Genomic DNA, 19,555 nt, shown 5'->3' on the forward strand with positions numbered 1-19,555 from the left:
TAGAAAGGCAAATAAAAAAACCCGTTTGATCCACAAGACCTTAAGGAAGATTTAGCAGACTCTGGAGTAGTGATGCAATGTTCCATTGTGCAGTGACACCTTCATGGTAGAGTCAGAAGAAAACCTTTCCTGCATCCCAGCCACAAAATTCAGTGCCTGAAGTTTGCAAATTAACATCTAAACAAATCTGAATCATTTTGGAAACAAGTCAAAACAGAGCGTTCGGGCTACAATGTACAAAAGTATGTTTGGAGAAAAAAATGGGACCAAATTCCAGGAAAAGAACATGTCTCCAACTATTAAGAATGGGGATGGATCTGTCAGGCGTCGGGCTTGGGTTGCCTCCAGTGGCACAGGGAACATGTCATTGGTAGAGAGAAGATCAGATTCAAATAAACACCAGCAAATTCTAGAAACAAACATCTAGCCATCTGTAAAAAAGTTGAAGTTTAAAAAAGAGGATGGGTCCTACAAGAAGATAATGATCTGAAACACACCTCAAAATCTACAATGGAATACCTCAATAGGGGCACCCTGATGGGTTTGCCTTGGCCCTCATAGTCCGCCAGCCTTGACATCATTGAAAATCTTTGGAGAGATCTTAAAAGAACAGTCCATCCAAGAAGGTCCAGAAATCTTGCAGGATTAGATGCCTTTTGAAAGAAAGGATGAATGGGCAAAAATACCATAAGTAAGAACTGAAAAAAGACTCTTAGTTGGCTACAAAAAGTGTTTACAAACTGTGATACTCGTCAAAGGGGGTATTGACCATGTTTGGTGCCCAAACATTTGCTTCAGGCCCTTTTCATTTTTTTTGGTATTTTGTAAATGCGAATGATGGAAATAAAAATGTAATCTTGCTTAAGATAATAAAGAAATGTACCATCTTTAACTTTCAGCATTTTGGTGATCAGTTCCTCTTCTGCTCACTTAACTATTCACAGTAACAGATGTTTTAAGCACAGGGGCCCAAACTTTTACACACCACTGTAGATAGATATGTAAGGCACTGTACGACAGATAACTTCACACATATCTATATACCATTTTAACAGTTGAGAATAATGCTGGTGGATCTTATGAACCCCACCTTGAAACAGTTGCTGCACAGAAAACCTTAATAAGAAAGCAATAACAAAATGATTTCTCTACAGATGACACCATTTTGGACAACCTCCCAGTTTTTGACAACAACAAATGTAATGCTCTCTGCATTCTCTTGAGACATAACTGCTAAAAACTTAAATAGCCCCTCTTTCATTTAATAACATTTTTGTCATAGCAACAATTTTAATACATTTGTAATAGAGTATTAAAAATATTTGGACAATGTGACTGACATCTTTTTATTTTAATAAATTGCATGCTTCTTTTGTTATTTTAAAATGAGCAAATTATAAGTCATTCAGACATACAATGCTATATCGTATTCAAGTCAAATCAAAAGTTGCTCCCCTTTTTGTTGCTCAGCTTTACTCCAGATTAGTGGTCCATTACAGTCGTTTACATTTTCATTTTTATGATCTCACTCAGTCAGCAGGAGGCACTGATTCATCCGGTTATCTTGCAGTTTAAGGTTCACTACCTTGGATACTACAACACACTACTTCTATGTAAATCTACCACAATTTCTGAAATAAGTGAATGTGGTAAAATTTGTCTTGTGTGGTTGTGGTCAGAGTATGCAGCTTTTGGGTGCTTTGAAGAAAATTAATAGAAATAATGTAGATAATGAGGAATGGCTCAGTTACAAACTGGCATAGCATCAAGCTGCCTTAAACTTGTTTAACTTAAAAAAATAATAATACAGTAATTTAAAAAGGTTGACAAACATGGCAATTGTATTTGCCTAAATTCTCCAAAATCAAAATTTGTTCTAATGAACTTTTACTTTTTGTGGTGCTTAGCAGAGTCTTAAGGTACTAAGCTAAAATTCACTTCTTGGATACAGTCAACTCATTGTATGCATTTACACAGTGCAATTGGGAAATGGAAAAATCTATATAAGAAAAATTAACTGGCAACTCTAAATTGGCCCAGTGTGTGTGAGTGTGCCCTGAATTGTACTGGCTCTCAGTTCAGGGTTTCTTCCTGCCTTGCATCCAGTTAATGTGGCATAGACGCCAGATCCCTGTGAGACAGAACTGGATAAATAAGTTAGAAAATGGCTGGCTGGATGGATATCTTAGGCATCCTTAAAAATTGTAATCACGCAGGTCGAGTAACTGGATGAGTAGATGACACTGCTGCCACATTGGTGGAGACTCCTGAAGCATTACTGCATTTTGTACCCAGCTTTTGCAATGCTACAGTCCAGCCAATCTCCCCGACCATATTAACTGTAATTAAAGAGCTGCTTTTCCTGAAAGGCTCAAGGTGTCCCATTGTTTTTCTCTCTCCCTCTCTGTGGCTTGGGCTACCATAATAAGTTCAATTCTAAATGAAGAATTTCCAATCAAACAAAACTGCAAAACTCTGACTAGGAAGTCTGCTAAATGTTTATGGAGTCTGGTCCTCCTTCTTTTACACAGAGTCATTAAGCAGCTATTACAGATAAAAGCACTGTCTACTTTTATTGTAAAAGAGTTAACAAGTTGCATGTCAAAGACAGCTGTGGACTTTGAATTGCATCCCAGGTAGACCCCTGCAGGCTGTCACCTGACTCTTTGAGAAGAAGCCATGTGCTTAGTGTTGAGTGGACACCTCGGTCCAACTGCCAGAGCCCTACATGATGTGCTGGGCTCTTTCTGCCGCTGAGGTGGCTGCAGTTAATGTATTTTTCTTTTAATATTTTATCTTTTTTTCCTCTTGCTGAGCTCAGCTGCCCCGTTGCTCGAGGTCAGGGTCTACAGTGGCTTAACACAACATGCTGCCTGCCAAGCCAGCTGATCTGTTTGCAGTTTGGCACCATCTGGTAAGACTTCTTCCAGCGTTTCTTGCCCTTAGGTCAACAACCCCCTCCCTTGCCTGCACCCCCTTTATCTCTGTAAGCTATCATGCCAGTAACCCTTTCTGCTATTTCACAGCAGAGAACCTAATGAACAAATTGGGGACTTTAAAGGCACTATTTCAAAAAATATGTGAGCATAATTCAATACACGGTGGGTGCATGATGGGAAGGCACAATACAGCTAACACAGCAGCCGTCATCAAGTAGCATAGACTAGGGTACATAGGGCTTGGATTCTGAGAAAAAGCCAACAGAAAATGGCAAAAACGCATCAAAATCTCAAATACGGCAAACATGAAACAAAGCAATAGGAGAGAAAAGCCAAAAAAACAACCATAAAATGGCAAATATTAAGGTAAAGGAATGGGGAGAGTGGATGTAATCAAAAATACAGATCAAAAAAGTGTAACAGAGGAAAACAAATATTAATTAAAGTGCAAAAAAAAGGGAAAGCAGGCAGACATGGAGGGATGTTTCACACTCCCTGCAACCTTAAAAATTCAATAAGAAAGTGTGCAAATAAAAGCAAGTCTTAAGTCACACACGAGGAATCACACAAATGTGTCATGAGAACTGGCACTACGTTGCTGAATTGTGTAGCTGAAATGGAAAGCCTGGCAGCTTTCTGAAGATGTCACAATAAGATGCTGGCACAATTTATCTTCTCACTAACCAAATGAATGACATGTGGTCTCCCGATATATAAATAGTATAAACAGTACTTGACAACTGAAATATAAAAGTGCCAGAAAACAAATGGAAAGTTGAAACTTACAAGCACAGATGATATAAGAAACCAACACAAGAAATGAAAATGAAAATAAAATAATGAAAATGTTTCATTGTAAGTTGGGTGACACAGTGATGCAGGGCTTAGGGCTGCGATCTCGTAGATTTGCAGCATTTTGGGTTCACGTCCACTGTCAGGACACTGTTATGCCTATGTCTGTCTGTCTGAGTTCTCCTCACACGTTCACAAAGACATGCAAGTTAGCCTAACTGGAGACTTTAAACTGGGCCCAGGGTGGGTAAACCCTGCATTTAGGATTCTTTCCTGCCTTGCATTCAGTGCTGCTCGCATGTGCTCCAGCCTCCAGTGAACTTAAATTGAATTGAGTGGGTTTGAGAATAAAATGGGATGAAACGGCAGTAAGCAAATGAAATGCATAAAATAAAGAGGGGCATCATAAAACACAGATGGGGTGTATGTAAAAGAGTACATGGATTATAAATTAAAACAAAAACTCAAATAAAAAAAGTGAATGCTTCTAAGTATTTATGAAAATTCCTACATAAAAGTGTAAATCAAAAAAATGTGGCTGAAAAGATAATGGAAACAAAAAAAAAATAAAAGTCACAGGTAATGAAAAGAAAAGGGGAAAAAGGTATAAATCCAAACCTTAAAGGCTCAAGGAAAAAAAATGTATATATTCACTGAATATTTTACTTTATAACATTTATACATGTCTATTTTTGTAAACCAACATTTTAGCTATTCAAGTTTGCCACTATTTCAAGTTAGATTATCAGTCCTTATTTTATTTGGTTCTTTTCACTCCACTACAAGGCATTTTACAAATGAAACAAAAATACACTTAAAAAATACATGATCGGTGATACCTGATAAATTACAAAGAAACTAAGAAAAAATCTATTTCAGGAAACACGTATTGTATTGAAGCTGTACTTCAGCTTCTTCCATAAAAACAACACGAAAAACATAAAACTAAATATCAAGTCAATTGCAAAATACTAAATGAAAATCTCATATATATATTCATATATATATATTTTTTATTATTCATTTTATTAATTTGCTTTTTATTAATTAAGCATTTTATATATATCAAATTCTGAATTAATTAATAAAAAATGCATGGCCCAGAGATGACAAAATCAATGTTACAATCAGCAGTTTAGTGCACTTTATTTTTTGCCCAAAAGTTACATTTTAGGTTGTTTTTGCTCTGACATGTTTATGATTTCAGTGGCAGGCCTGACACAATAGTAAGAGGAATTAGCACCTTAGGTGAATTGTGCCCAGGACGTTTGTAGTTTTCACAGATCGCAACCAAACACACCATTCAGACCAGGAGTTCTCAACCTTTCCTTGTGGCAGACACACCAAAGAATTTAAATGTTCTGAAGTAGCATCATTTTATATTATTAAGTATTGAATTGTTATTAAGGAAAACTAAAGGTGACATTTCTTTATCAGCTGCAAAATATTTTATTAGGGCTTTTAACAAAGTATTATGGGTGTTTTGTAAGGAATTATTTTCTAATATCATGGTTTGAAATGAAATAAAAAGCTTTACATTTCTATACTTTTAATTTACAAAAAGACATCTCAGAGCTTGAATTTCATGTGTACAGGGAGTTGTACATTCCCCCCAGGGTAACAACAAATTGGGACATTTTATTGGGCTTCAGGGGATTTCATCATGAGGTTTGTAAAGAATGACGTGATCATTGTAGGACTGATGATCTATTTTATGTATTAATGCTAAATTGATTCACTTACAGTTTCTGTCCTTTAACTGAGAAAATGCAGCATAAAATCAATACTAAAAAACTGAAATATTATTTCATAATTTCCACAAATAATTCAGTATATTTAAATTTTTACATACTCTTTAAAGCTGGTTTTTCAGGTTTAAACCCTGAATCCATCTAACTGGAAACACATTGATATCTCAAATTAGGCAAAAACGTTAATCAAAGTGTCTGTTATTCTTACAGATTTTCCATGTCCTACACAATTAATTTGTTTTTTTTATTGTTATGTGCCTCCTCCATAGACAGTTAACAGTTCCATTTCTTGCCCGTGGATGTCACAGGACTAATAAGGTGATGTGATTCTATGTTATCAGGCTAATTATTTGTTCAGATGTAACTGTGTATACCAGGCCAGGTACATCATGAGAGACATATTGCAAAATCTTTACTTTTAAAGACTGACACTGCTCAGAATAAAGCAGGTGTAGAAAATGGATGAATGGAAATGAAACATTATATCATATAGTGCTTCATACAGAAATGTTTAAATAATGATCAGGTAAAATTACAAGCAACACAAATACAGTTGATTTGGTTCTTGTTGTAGTGACTGCAGTAATTTTTCCATGAGCGCCTGAGTGGAAAACATTTATTTAAATTGGTGGCAAAGAGGAATTTAGTACATTACACATGGAAAATCAGACACTGCCTTTGTCAAAACCCAAAAAATCAAATGATTGATCATCAGGAGTTGTTTAGAATTTCAAAAAACCATTTTGACAAGAGCTGTCTATTCAGCCCAGCACCCAGTGTAGCTCTTATAAAATAACATCAAGTTGAGTTTTGGAGATCCCAAAGTACTGCTGTCTACCACATTGCTTCGTAATCTATCCCATATGTCAGTGGTTCTTTGGATGATGAAAAGATTTCTAACATTTATCCAAAATTTTCCCATAACAAGTTTTCATCTGTGTGCTTGTGTTCCTGTTTAAGAATTTATTTTAAAGTAACAAGAGGGAGCCACTGTACTAATTACCTTTTATAGTTTCAAACACTTCAATCACCATTTGCATAAATGGAAAAGGTTCAGCTCCTTTATCTATCCTCATAGTTCACACTTTCTAGTCACACAATCAGCCCTGTTGCCTTTCTCTGCACTTTCTCCAGTGCTGCTGTTTTTTTTTGTTTTTGTAATATTGAAACTAAAACTGCACACAGCACTGCAGATGAGGCCTCACTAGTGTGTGACACTATATAGCCAATCCTTAATTGCATCTGTACAGTGTCTGTATGTAGGCAGTTAATAGTCCACTACAACTCTCAGGTTCTTTTCACAGGGGGTGCTTTCAAGTCTCAGACTCTCAACATGTTTACTTTCCATTTATTTCCATAAAATTCCATCTTCTACAAATTTTGAATACTGTGCAGTTCTGCCATTCCACATAATTTTTTCTCTAAAGGACACCAGGGCAAGATCTGTCAGTTCTCTACTACAATGCGGGTTAGCTTCCTTTTCCTCAAGCTCAGCAACTCTGAGCACGAGAGGTCTGATTAGATGGCACCATCCAAAGATGTAGGCATGTTGACAGCAGGTCTCCATGAAGCAAGTCTCTTAAAAATTTAACATAATACAATATTTGCATTTTATGAACCCAGTTTCAAAATTTTGGAGTGTGGCTGCTTAGTCTCTTTTAAATTAAGAAGTTTAAAGGAACTACAGGTGTTATTTTACACCTGCTGTCTCTCTCTAACAACCTATAAAATGGTAGTGCCTAACCTTTCCCCTTCTCCTGTTTGCTTCTTTAGTGACTGTTTATCCTAATGCTAGAGCCCCATGTGGTTTCCCAGCACAGCCACCTACACTGTATTTAAATGTCTTCCTCCTACTGAAGGTATGCTTGAGAAAGCGACAACTGATTAATCGAGTAATCATTTACTTCCTTGTCTCTAGATAAACATGCTTACTTGCTACAACACTGTCTATGCAGTCAGCTAGTACCTCTGCTTGCACTGCTCACCCACCCGTACCACACAACACACGTACTGCACAGCTAAATGTGAGTCCCTTGTCAGCCTTCCTCAAAGACACTGTGCAGCTGGAAAAAAAACAGCAAAAAATCTAAAAGGAAAAAAGCTGTAAAAAGTACTGCAAAGCTCCTTAGTAGCAATGAAAAACAAGACTTTTAAGAGAAATGATACACATTAATTAACTGTCACACAGTAAATGTGCCAAATAAGGATGACGTTAGCACACAGTACATGCCCTGTATGTCTTCTTCATTAAATTTGTGGTCAAAAACCAAAAAAGTCTCATTGTTATTTTAACCACGCAACCATCTTATATAATGTGGCCACCATGATGTCACATGGCATGAGAATTATGTGCCTGGCAAACATCCAGCATCATAGTGACCAATTGCATGAAACCAGAGACACAAAATGGTAATGCCCATGCAAAGAATAACAAAAAATGGCAGTGCCCTTGATAAGATAACTCACACAATGGACACAACTTGATGTCATAGTAAACAATAGTGAAACAGAACATTTTCTGTGTAATTGTGATGCTGGTGTTCTGGGTGACAATGGCAGTTTGTGTTACCTTTTCTTTATTTCATCAGATGAAGAGCACATCTGCAGTATGGAAACAGTTACACCGTCCATCAATGCTCAATGTTAGTTTTCAATGCTCAGCTCCACCAGGACAGAAAACCATGTTCTCCTGAAGCCAGCACCAGCTAGTTTAAAATCTGAAAATCAAATAGCAACTGTAAAAAATACTTTTAGATCTAACAAAACGTGCAACAATCCCATCTCATAACATCCTGCTCAGTGTCTGAAGGTGGCTGTTAACTGAATAGGGATCCTTGTGCGCTCACTAACATTGTAAAACCATTGCCCCCTGGTGACCCTGAGTAAGTCAATTAGCCTGCCAGTGCTCTGTAGAAATATGGAAACATACGGAATATAGAAATTGTAATGAGAAGTGCTATATAACGTCAGAATGCTGAGGGTCTAGTCATCACCAATGACTCACCTGCAGGGTGCTTATATTTTTACTGGACACTGGAACATTTTCAAGCCCTACCCAAAACCTTTAACTTTAAAATATGGAAATTTGTTTTAATTTGTCAAATGTCCTTATATCTGCTGCAGATCTCTGCCTTGACAGTTTGTGACTTGTACTGATCCGCACAGCAGCAGTGAACGATCTGCTGAGAACTAAGATGGAATGATGGCACACGGGTTAGCACAGCTGCTGTACAGCTCCAGAATACTGGGTTTTAAACCTGCCAAGACACTGTTTGCAGTGTGTATTCTGTATGTTCCCCAAGATTCTGCCTAGGTTTTCTTACAGGTGTTTTAGGTAAATCGATGACTCTAAATTTCACCGGAGTGTGTGAGTGTAAGTATGCTCAGCAGATGACTACCATCCTGTCTTCGGTTAGTTTACACATTTCTCACAAAGCCGTCAAGATAAACCCTGCTTCCCCTTGATAAACTAATCACATAATAAATGGTTGCCATGAACGAAAGACATTGTGCCCTTTGCCTGCATTATGCCTTTAAAATGCTAATCACCTAATTTCTGGAAAAGTGGTAAAAAACACTGAGATTTGGAAACATTAGGAGGTTATCAGGCTATTTTCCATGTGGTTTCAGTCCCATGATGCTTCGAGAAGAAGACTCTTGTATGATGTGGAAAGGCATCAGGGACAAAGGCCAGCCAAGCTCTCAGCTTGAAATTAAGAAAATGATGCAGTATGCTGGAGGATGAGAAAGAGACAGGAAGTGAAAAACAGAAAAGGTAGAGTGAGTTGACTGAGAAAAACTGTTATGTATTCACTTGCATGGCTTCCTCCCTTTTCCTTCTGTTGGATTTTAAGCTAACATGCCGTTCTTGCTCACCCTGGGTGTGACCCAAATCACAAGGTATCTGCAAATGTTGAAGAAAGGCATTAAACAACAACTGGCATCTATGTTCATTTTATGAGCACTTCAGGATTTGTGCCTTGGACTTTTGACACCAGCTTTGGGTTCTACCAGCTCACTTACAGAACCTCAGGCCATTATGGTGGCTCTTACACTCCACCCCATGATTGTGCACTCTGTGTCACTTTTCTCTTCAAGCTGTGCTATACTGACATTTTTTTTTCTTTCCCGTGGTTCTGAAGGCTGGGATTAAGCTGTTGGCTCCATGATGGGGTGGTAAACCTCCGGCTCGGAGATCAGGTGGCAGCTGTACTGTGACTTCTGTGCCAGGTCATGATGGATGGTAGGAATTAACTCTTTCATTGCCATTAATTTTGCCCTTCTCAAAAATAATTTTCTGCTAGTTAAGCTGCCAGTTGCCGGGGAGAGCAGTCTTATTTTAATTTCAGCAGATTGCTATGAGATGTAATATGTTAGATACTCATTATTTAAATATTTCTTTGGTGTGAGCATACTGATTATGATTTGCCTTAAAATATGATTTTTCCCTCAATGGCTATTTTCATTTATGGGTGATGTGGTGGTACAGTGTTTAGTGTTTTGCTGTGTTAAACTCGTGGGCTTAAATCTTGAGTCTATCTTTGTTTAAGTACAATTTAAATGTTGTCCACATTGGGTTTAATTTTCAGATTGCTCTGACATCCTAAATATGTGCATGTTAGACTGATTGGTATATGTGAGAGTGCCCTGCAATAGACCAGTGCTCCATCTAGGGTGGCTTCCTGCCTGAAGATGCTAGAACACTGGTAACCAGTGAAAGAAAAAGAAGAAAGAAGAAAAAAGAAAAGAAGCAAAAAAAGGGACTAACTAATACAACCACTTCTTCTTATTGAACAAACTCAGTTAAGTATTTCAGTTGACTGAATCTGACCCCCCTTCTGGTGACTCCAAAACACAGCGGAAAGCAGACATCTTGACTGTGAGTGGTGTTCTGCCTCCCAGGGAGGGATGGACAATCATCTTCTACCCTAATGAGGGGTGCCTCACTCCAAGTCAAAAACTTTTGGACCCTTCCAACACATGCCTTGTGCAGCCCACCACTAACACCGAAGGGCAGCCAGATTTGCAGTCACATGACAAGTCCAGCATGCTATGTTATCCCATCACAGAGAGCCCATCTGGCACTGCCACCCCTTTCCTCATGCTGTATTATGTTTGCTTATTTCCACAGATACAGAGCTCATCTGTAGCATGAAAATGAGCGTTCTGCCAATCAAAGCCCTCTGTGGGTTTTATCTGGTCAGGTCTGTCAGGACGGGAAGCTGTGTTCTCCTTGTTGTCAGCCCCAGTTAATTATGAATCGGCAGGACAAATGCCAACTGCGGAAATATTTTTAGATCCAACCGAACATGCAGACCTCACCAGTTAGAATTTCATACAACACAGCAAGCTGAGACAGGGGCTTTTACATTTCAATCCTCGTTGAGGGAGTAAGCAATACATTCATAAATTATGTCAAATATGTTCAATTTCTGGATCATCTGGGCTTCCCTTAAGGAAAATTAGTTAACGTTTTTCCCCAATGCCAGTTTCTTTATATCTTTCTCTGTCAAAGTCCTTTAAAGGACTTCAAAGGACATCCCCAAATGCCAAATTCTTCACTGGTTACTTATGAACAAGGCTTTTTAATAATTTTATTCAATGTGTATCTTCTTGTTTTACTTGAATTAATGGATTAAATAATGTCCATTTTAAGGTTATGCCGTGCAGGTTGGTAGAACTGGTTGGGCAACAATGTAGATTCAGTTTGATTTACTGCTTTATTAATTTTCCAAAGCCACTGTCTTATTCCAGCTCTTTGTGGAAACCCTGAAGTGGCAGAATGCCATCCAGTAGTATTTGTGCCTAATTTACCCCTTGGCATTAAAGCAATACTGTGATCAGCAGAAGAATCTCAGCACTCCAGGTGTTTGAACACAGCATACCGGACCTAGATTTGTCCACTGTGGCTCTGCTCATAATCCAGCTGGCCATGGTAAATAACAGAATTGGAAAGATGACAAACACTAGTAGAAATCTTGATTACATGGTCAACAGCTATGGGAGGGCATCTCCAGTGATGGTTACCCGGGCACAGTTAAGCTGAAGGGAAATCTCATTTATGTTTCACAGGGTGAAGATTTTATCCCAAGCACTGCTAATTTACATAAAGCTATACCCTGAATATTGGGCCAGTACCGAGTCATTTTCAGTTTCTTTGCAGCACTTTTTAAAGTTGCCTTGCAAGTAAAGACACAATTTCCAAATAGCATAAAGCTATGCTTTCATTTCATTGCCCAAATGACACTGCATTAAAACTGATAGGGATAATGAGCTTAGAAGAAATGGCATATTATTAGTATTATTTTTTTTGGCCATTTAGCTGATATCTTTATCTAAGGCAGCATTCAGGATCAGGATATTTAACAACTGGTTCTAGATTCATTTTACAGCTGGACCACAGGCAGGTTAAGTCATTTGCTCTGGGTGAGAGCTGAAGTAGCAGTGATTTGTTTTTAAGCCCAACACCTCATGCCTTACACAACATGCAGGATTGTAGAGTTAACTGTCACATGTCTTTTAAAAAGTAGAAGGATGAATAAGACTTAAAGTGAAACAAAGACTAAAATGTAGATAGCAATAAATTGAGGAAGTTACTGTTTATATTGGACAGATTTTGAATTTCTTTTGACAAATGAATTCAGAAGCTTGCAGGTTAGAAAAATCACCACACAAAAAATTACCCGAATATATATATTTTTTACATTTCTGTGGCATTTTCAATATATTTCTAGTCGGTGTTTCATTCACTACAACTGCCATTTTTCATGCATGTATTTAACTTTTTGTGGTTACCTCAACACTCCTTGATTCCCCGTGTTTTCGATCTCAACATCCGAACACATTGGATATACGCTGAGTCAATGAATGCTGGCTTGTGTATGAATATGCCCTGTGGCGTAATGGTACTCATCTCAGGGTTGGTTCCTGATTTTTGTCTTTCTAGATTTCTAATGTTCATAATTGACACAACTATAAGATGCTTTACAAACTCAGTAATATAAGTAAAACTAGCAAAATACCCGTACTTCGCAGTGGAGAAGTAGTGTGTTAAAGAAGTAATGAAAAAGAAAAGGAAACATTTTGAAAATAACGTAACATGATTGTCAGTGTAATTGTTTTGGCACTGTTGTGAGTGATGAGTGTTGCTGTCATATATATATATATATACTAGCAAAATACCCGCGCTTCGCAGCGGTGAAGTACTGCATTCAAATTTTTATTAAGAAGAAAATTAAACCTTTTTAAACTGTGGGACAATATGCCAATAATTATTTCTTAAGGATCTCTTTGTATACCATGTTGTCAGTTCGGCCGTCCGGTTGTAACATGACCAAGCTGTGCTCTGATCTTACTCTTGAGCATGAAACTTACAGTTGGCCATGTGAACAGTAATCTTGTCTCAAATCTCACAGCTTGGATTGCTGCTGTCATAATCGGTTTGAGTTTCATGGTTTGTTTCAATTACGTTCATATTTGCAGGATTTGTTGTGTTGAAGTGACATTTGGCATCTGTCAAGCGTTGTAAGCACACAACCAGTTTCATCGATAAAATCACATCCAGCTTTTGAGAGTTTAAACATTCATAAACATCAAAGTGTCCACTACTGAAATCGTCACCTGTGAATCTAAGATGTTTAAGAGGCATTGGCGGTTGTCAAAGGTGTAAAATATTTGGCCATTTCGGTACACTTGAAAGCGACAACCGAACAATTCAGCGGCAGCCATCAACTCACATGCAGATCCATAGGTGAAGAGCTTAAGCATTTCACTCTTCTAGTGCTCCTGTGTAGTCTAATTATCTCCTGTACCGTCATCAGTCCACACCTTGAACCTGTCCCAGTCATTCAATACATAAGACACAATGTTCCTCCGGATATCAAGAGTGAGCCTGATATGGCCGTGCAATATGTAACAAAGAGAATGGAAAAGGCAGGTGGTATCTCCGGGCATGGAAACCACTCGGCAAGTGACAGTTCTTTGATCGATAGAATTTCTTGAAGATGGGCCCATAAGTAACAAATACTGTTGAAAAGTTCAATATGGCGGCCGACAGTGGCATCATACTACCGAAATAAGTACGTACATTGGTTTCAGTTAGTGGAGGGAATCCACCTACCAAATTTCGAGAAGATGGGGCCATAAATAAGAAAGTTCAACATGGCGGATGTTGTTGACCGTTATGACCGTTACGCGGACAATTTCGAAATGAAACCTGCTTAATTGTTGTAAGTAAGCTGTAAGGAATGAGCCTGCCAAATTTCAGCCTTCTACCTACACAGGAAGTTGGAGAATTAGTGACGTTGGAAAGTTCAATATGGCGGCTGACAGTGGCGTCATACCACCGAAATAAGTATGTACATTGGTTTCAGTTAGCGCAGGGAAGCCGCCTACCAAATTTCGTGAAGATAGGGCCATGAATAAGAAAGTTAAATATGGCGGACGTTGTCGACCGTTATGACCGTTACGCGTAGAATTTCGAAATGAAACCTGCTTAACTTTTTTAAGTAAGCTGTAAGGAATGGGCCTGCCAAATTTCAGCCTTCTACCTATACGGGAAGTTGGAGAATTAGTGACGTGTGGAAAATTCAATATGGCGGCCGACAATGGCGTCATACCACCGAAATAAATACGTACATCGGTTTTGTTTCAATAATTAAACAAATTTAAGCACGGGCAGGTACAAATCACCTCCAAACAGTCACTGGAGGAAACTGTACGCCTACTTTGTTGATCATGATACCTGGAGAAGAGGAGATGGCAAAACCATTGCATTTCATTGCATCCTGGAACATGTTAAAAATGAAAATGGCTGTGCTCATGTATTACTAATTAGCTATATATTCAGTGTCAAGACTAATGATATCCTCTGCTATGACTATGTAGCTGGACACAGCACCAGCTCAATGATTTTACTTAAATCTGATCAGCAACAATGATGAGATTGCTTAGAGAGAAGATATTTGCCTTCTGTTGCGATGCATTTCTCTATCAGTGTTTACCAACATCAATAGGTACACAGCAGAGTTCATTCTAAATGGCTACATTATATCCTGGTACAGATCTGACTCAGCACTGGACATCTGGGCACACAGCTTCCTTCTGTTTGGGACACATGCTGTCATAGAAAAGTAGACCTCAGACATCCTGCACAGACACTTTTCTCCCTCCTCCTTCTGACAGTTTAGGATCGTTGGCACTCACAACACTAGATTGACATATAGGTCATTAGCTGACCCACAATCCTTCTATATAAAAGCAGTCGGGATTGTCCTTCCGTCCCGTGAGTGGAAAGCGTAGCGGTATTCCGCTTATCACATACTTGCAGCTTGCGGTACGAAGCGACATGATGTGAGCAGAGTTCTGGTGCTCCCATTGTTCCCTTGCTTTTGTGCGTGATGCGCTGGAAAAAAAGACAAAATTATGTCTCTGGAAATAATTGATGTTGATGGAGTACAAATGCCTCACCGCGTAGTAAATATCAGGGGGATTCAAAAGGGTGACCTCAATATAGAAAAAAAGTTTAAATTTCATCACAAAAATAACAGAAACTACTAGTATTAAAGTAATACAGCTCAAATGCGATATAGCCAAATTAATGAGTTTATATAAAATATTAAATTGATCTACATATAGAATTGCCTTAAGAAGTGGTCAACTTAAAAGGCGGGTCAGCCTAGTCCAATGATAAACACCTAAGCACCATGAGCATATATACATATATGTTAATAGCATGTGACAGACACTAGTAACAGCCTCATTGTACACCAAACACATGGCTAAAAAACGTGAACTGAACTTAGTGAATTCCTGTGCAATTCCGTAGCCACAAGGGGCCACACTGCCTACTTCATGTGTACTTACATATGTGTGTATATAAGAGTGAGCGTATTCCCTGTCTGTGTTCCGTTGAACAAAACACACAGCTTTGCTTTTACTTAGTTGAAGGGAGGACATCATGTAAAGTTTGCATGCTCTTTTATCCCATGTCTGCTTAGATTCTGTGTTCTCCAGTGTTTTTCTTTTCACACTTCAAAGATGATTTTCCCACGAGTGTGAGTGTGCCCTGGCTCCTACCAAACTGTGTAATCCTGCTTGGATAAGATTTGTCTACAATTACTTGAAATCCTGATGTGCTTTAGAAAATGTCCCAAAATCAGGGCCCACACATCATGCTTGATTTAGGTGGCTCACAAGTGTGGACACAACTAACATTTCTTATATGTTCTCCCACCCTTTATTAACATTATTATAGTCCCCCAGATGACAAGGTGTTAGTGTTATTATTATAAACATGCTGACTACAATACAATTAGTTTTTTCTAGAATGATGTCCTTTCTTTCTTTTCTTTCTTTCTAAGGGGCAGTAGGTTTAGGTAAGCGTTTCCTTGCTTTCACTTTCCAATATGGTGCTTGATCATCAGTCCCACTCTGTGCTTCCATTTAATGATACAGCATTAATGTGAAAATTAGGATGAACTTTGATTTGCTGCCATCTTTCCACACCAGTGGCAGCTGCTGGGCTGTTTAATACCAAAAAAACTTTTAGATGGGTCCCTGCTGAGCAAGTTTTAACTAAAACAGCAATCTAGGGCAGGCAGCAAGCATGGGCCTAGGCAGCACAGCAATAGCTTTGCAGCTCTTGGTTGGCGAGGGAAGGCATGTTGGCATGCAAAGCCACCCTTGTAGGCTGTGTGCGAGTTACAGATTGCACAGACTGCCTGCTGGGTGCAGATGTACGGGGGGATAAGCTGGCAGGCAGGCGTAGCAAAAAGCCTGACCCCGATACTCCCTGCGTTCTTTAAAGCAGCAGAGTCCCTCATACTGTGAAAACTGGCAGCACTTCCATTGCCTACAGGGCATTAGAATGTGACTTTTCTAGGGGGCAAAGTAGGCTGATGCCCATGTCAGGTAAATATGAATGTTTTTGGAAAGAATATTGAAGCTAAATTGGTATGTCAGAATTTCTAATGAAAACACAGGTAGCTTCTAATCGATACTCCAATTTTTGGCTACTGACTTAGCTTCAGACCCAAGCAGCTTGAGTCAAGACCCCTTGGCTCTAGTGAATCCCAGACTCCATTCATTTGTCAGTTTGGTTTCTCCAGTTTCAATGACACCCATATGACATACTGTAGCATGGAAAGCAGCATGTGATATACTGAATGCTTAAGATAAACTTGTCAAAAGATAAGTGATGAAAAATGCAAATTGTCCTTATATCAAAAGCAAATAAACTGAAACAACCAAACACCAAACAAGCAAAGCAATAAAGCAAAGAAAGTATGGGGAAAAAATTAAAAATTGCTCTGAGAAATAAACAAAAATCAAAACTTGCAATATTTGGGAATATTAATCACCTAAACATTGATAACTGGGTGAAAATGATCAATTAAGCTTTTTAGTAAGCAAGATGTATTTTAAAGGGCAAGGCAAAAAATCAGTTAAGAGTACTTTTCAAATGGAAAAAACAACAACCAGTTTTATCAAGAATAAAAAGGAAAGTTTAAAAAATTAAATCTAAAGATGAGTAGACCCTTTTCAAGGTAAGAAGACTCCATAATAAAATGTTTTACCATTTTAGTAAGGTGTTTAATACACAAAGCTCATCAGAATCAGCAAAATCTAGAATATCTACAAAATGTAAAAAATACATTGATAGAAAGGGTAGTCATGGAGAAAAGTCTAATCAATCTAAAAAGAAAAGTAACCCAAAATTGGATTATTTAAAATAAGACAAACACCTCCTAAGCACTAATTGGACATTCATTAAATGTCAGGTGGGCCAGTCAAACATCTGTCTACATAACTATGTGTTATCCTCAGTACAGAAACAAATTCCTCCAAATTGAGTCAAAAGATAATATAAACATTTATACAGCATACCATATTAATGAAAAATGAGAAAGGTATGAATAAAATGGGAGAACGTATCAAAATAAAAGACAACACAAAACCGATTCTGATTAACAATCCAGCCTTGCTGCTAGCATGTCCAGTTGCACACCTCAAAGTACCACTAAAATGGAGCCTCCTTCCTCATCCTGTTCTCTGTCTGAACCTCTTGAGTGAGATTGACCAGTTAGCCTTTGCCTCCAGCTACCACCCAAAGGCAAACTTTAAAATACCACCATCAGATTACTTCCAGACAAATCAGTGGAATTACTTCCAGGGTCAAGGACTCTCCTAGAAAGTTCCTGATCATATTATAGGACAGCCCCACCTGTCTCTGAGCACCTTACTTTAAATGTCTGGCTCTTAGCACAGCTCTTGGGCTACCACCTACTGGAAATTAGGAGTTAGGCCATTTTAGGATCCCCAGGGAATACCCCAACAACACCTCCCTTATTCTGGAGTCTTTAGAAAATCAGCTTCTGTAGCACCCTCTTCATTTGCCAGGGCTATCACTCGGCATAATATTCATCTGCCCATCTGGGAAAAGGAGGTGCCACTAGTGTGGGTCCTGACTTCTCTTTGAGGTTTAACTCTCATATGCAACTTTACTGCTCCTTCTTACTGTGGTAGTGCTTGTCAGCCCAAAACAATCAAAGAAGGAGCAAGCAGCAGCTGATCACTTTTTGAATGGCCTGTACTGTGGAACACAAGCCAATAACAATGGGAATTGCAAGTTACACAGCCATAATATTTAGCCAATGAATTTTACCAAGAACTAACACACATCTATGAAGAAACACAATGACAAGTGAAAAGAGCTAACATATTTTTCTGTCCTGCTAAACAAGAGACTGCAGGCAACTCTACTGTAGTTAAAGAGGACAGTTTTCTTCCTGGGGAGTTTGAACACCACACCTGACAGACAGTAGCTCACATAAAAATATGAGGACAAAATCATTGAGTGCAGTTGGGTATTTCAAAGGACAATAAGTTTGGTACTTGTGGGTGATGAAAGAGTTTAAGAAAATGCAGGGTGTTAAATCTATTATTTAGCTTACAGGGTTGTAACACTCACATTATGGAAAGAAGCAAGCTGCAACAGTATGAGATGCTGTCAGGATAGTGGCTATTGGCAAAATCCACTGTGGCAACCACATGAAAACCTCACGATTTGCAGTTACCTTATCTTCTTTTTAGTACTCATTTTTTTCATCTATTTCTTATTATATTAAATTGAAGCCCAAGTTTTGGACCACATGGTACTACTTTTCACATTAGGTCAGCACAGATTTACCTATAAACCTTTCCTGCACATCTTCAGGATGTAGGATAAAACTGGAGAAACCCTATGGAGGCCCCAAGGTGACAGTGTCTGTGCATCCCCACAGAGATGAGGAAGTAGCACTCACTGCTGTGTCAATGTACCCCACACTAATCTTTAAACCATGAGTGTCCAAGAGTGGTCATAGAGATCAATCCCCCTAAATCAAGTAGGTTGAGTTGATTGAGATGGGAAAGTTGCCTGGAACTGGAGAAAAACAGCAAGGGCATGAGAGTGATGCCAAGGGAGAGTAGCGCAAATATATGCAAATATAAATGTTCCATTTTAAGCTGATAAAAATGTCTACTAACATGACGGAGAATCTTCATGTAAGAGTCCCACTGAAATGGAAGATCAAATAATGAATAGACAACTTCAATACAATGTGCCCTGTTGGGCACTAGCAGTTAACAATTAACACCTGGCGTCCAATCTTTTGTTTAATTTTTTTTCTCATTTTTTCCCCCACTGCATTGCTGTGACCTGTCCCAATACTAACTGGGAATGCTTTGTGGTTAAAAATTGACCTTATTTTTCAGAAGACAGTTCCAAACTTGTCCAGGGGTATTTGTGTTCCAGCTAACCCTCTCTGAGAATCTCTGGGAGCCCCAGCAATTCATTTCCCTTTCCTCCCATAGACACTCTTAAGAAAAATGAAAAGTATGGGAAACATGAAAAACTACAGTTGTCAGAAAGCCCCCCTCGGGCAGAATGCTAGCTGCATGTTTCAGCGTAAAGCCTTGCTGAAGCCGCCCACCTGCTAACCCGCCAGCGCATGCTGGGATTGCTACTCACTGGTCCTTTCTGCATGTAATACTCCTTGTTATCTCCTGTAATAGGTTCTAGAAACAGTGCCA

At 38.6% G+C, this 19,555-nt stretch overlaps 1 long non-coding RNA gene across 4 annotated transcripts in view; it reads right to left on the reverse strand.

Annotated features, from left to right (window-relative positions):
- Nucleotides 1-19,555, reverse strand: part of LOC120541188 — a 154,473-nt gene that overhangs the window by 102,098 nt on the left and 32,820 nt on the right. For 3 of the 4 annotated variants that reach the window (XR_005635962.1, XR_005635963.1, XR_005635960.1), the window contains exon 2: nucleotides 8,052-8,199. The exons of the other annotated variant lie outside the window; for it this stretch is intronic. This is a non-coding gene — a long non-coding RNA (uncharacterized LOC120541188). The remainder of the gene's footprint in view (nucleotides 1-8,051; nucleotides 8,200-19,555) is intronic. 4 annotated transcript variants of the gene reach the window in all.

This window comes from Polypterus senegalus, chromosome 12 (genome assembly GCF_016835505.1).
Source record: "Polypterus senegalus isolate Bchr_013 chromosome 12, ASM1683550v1, whole genome shotgun sequence".
NCBI lineage: Eukaryota > Metazoa > Chordata > Cladistia > Polypteriformes > Polypteridae > Polypterus > Polypterus senegalus.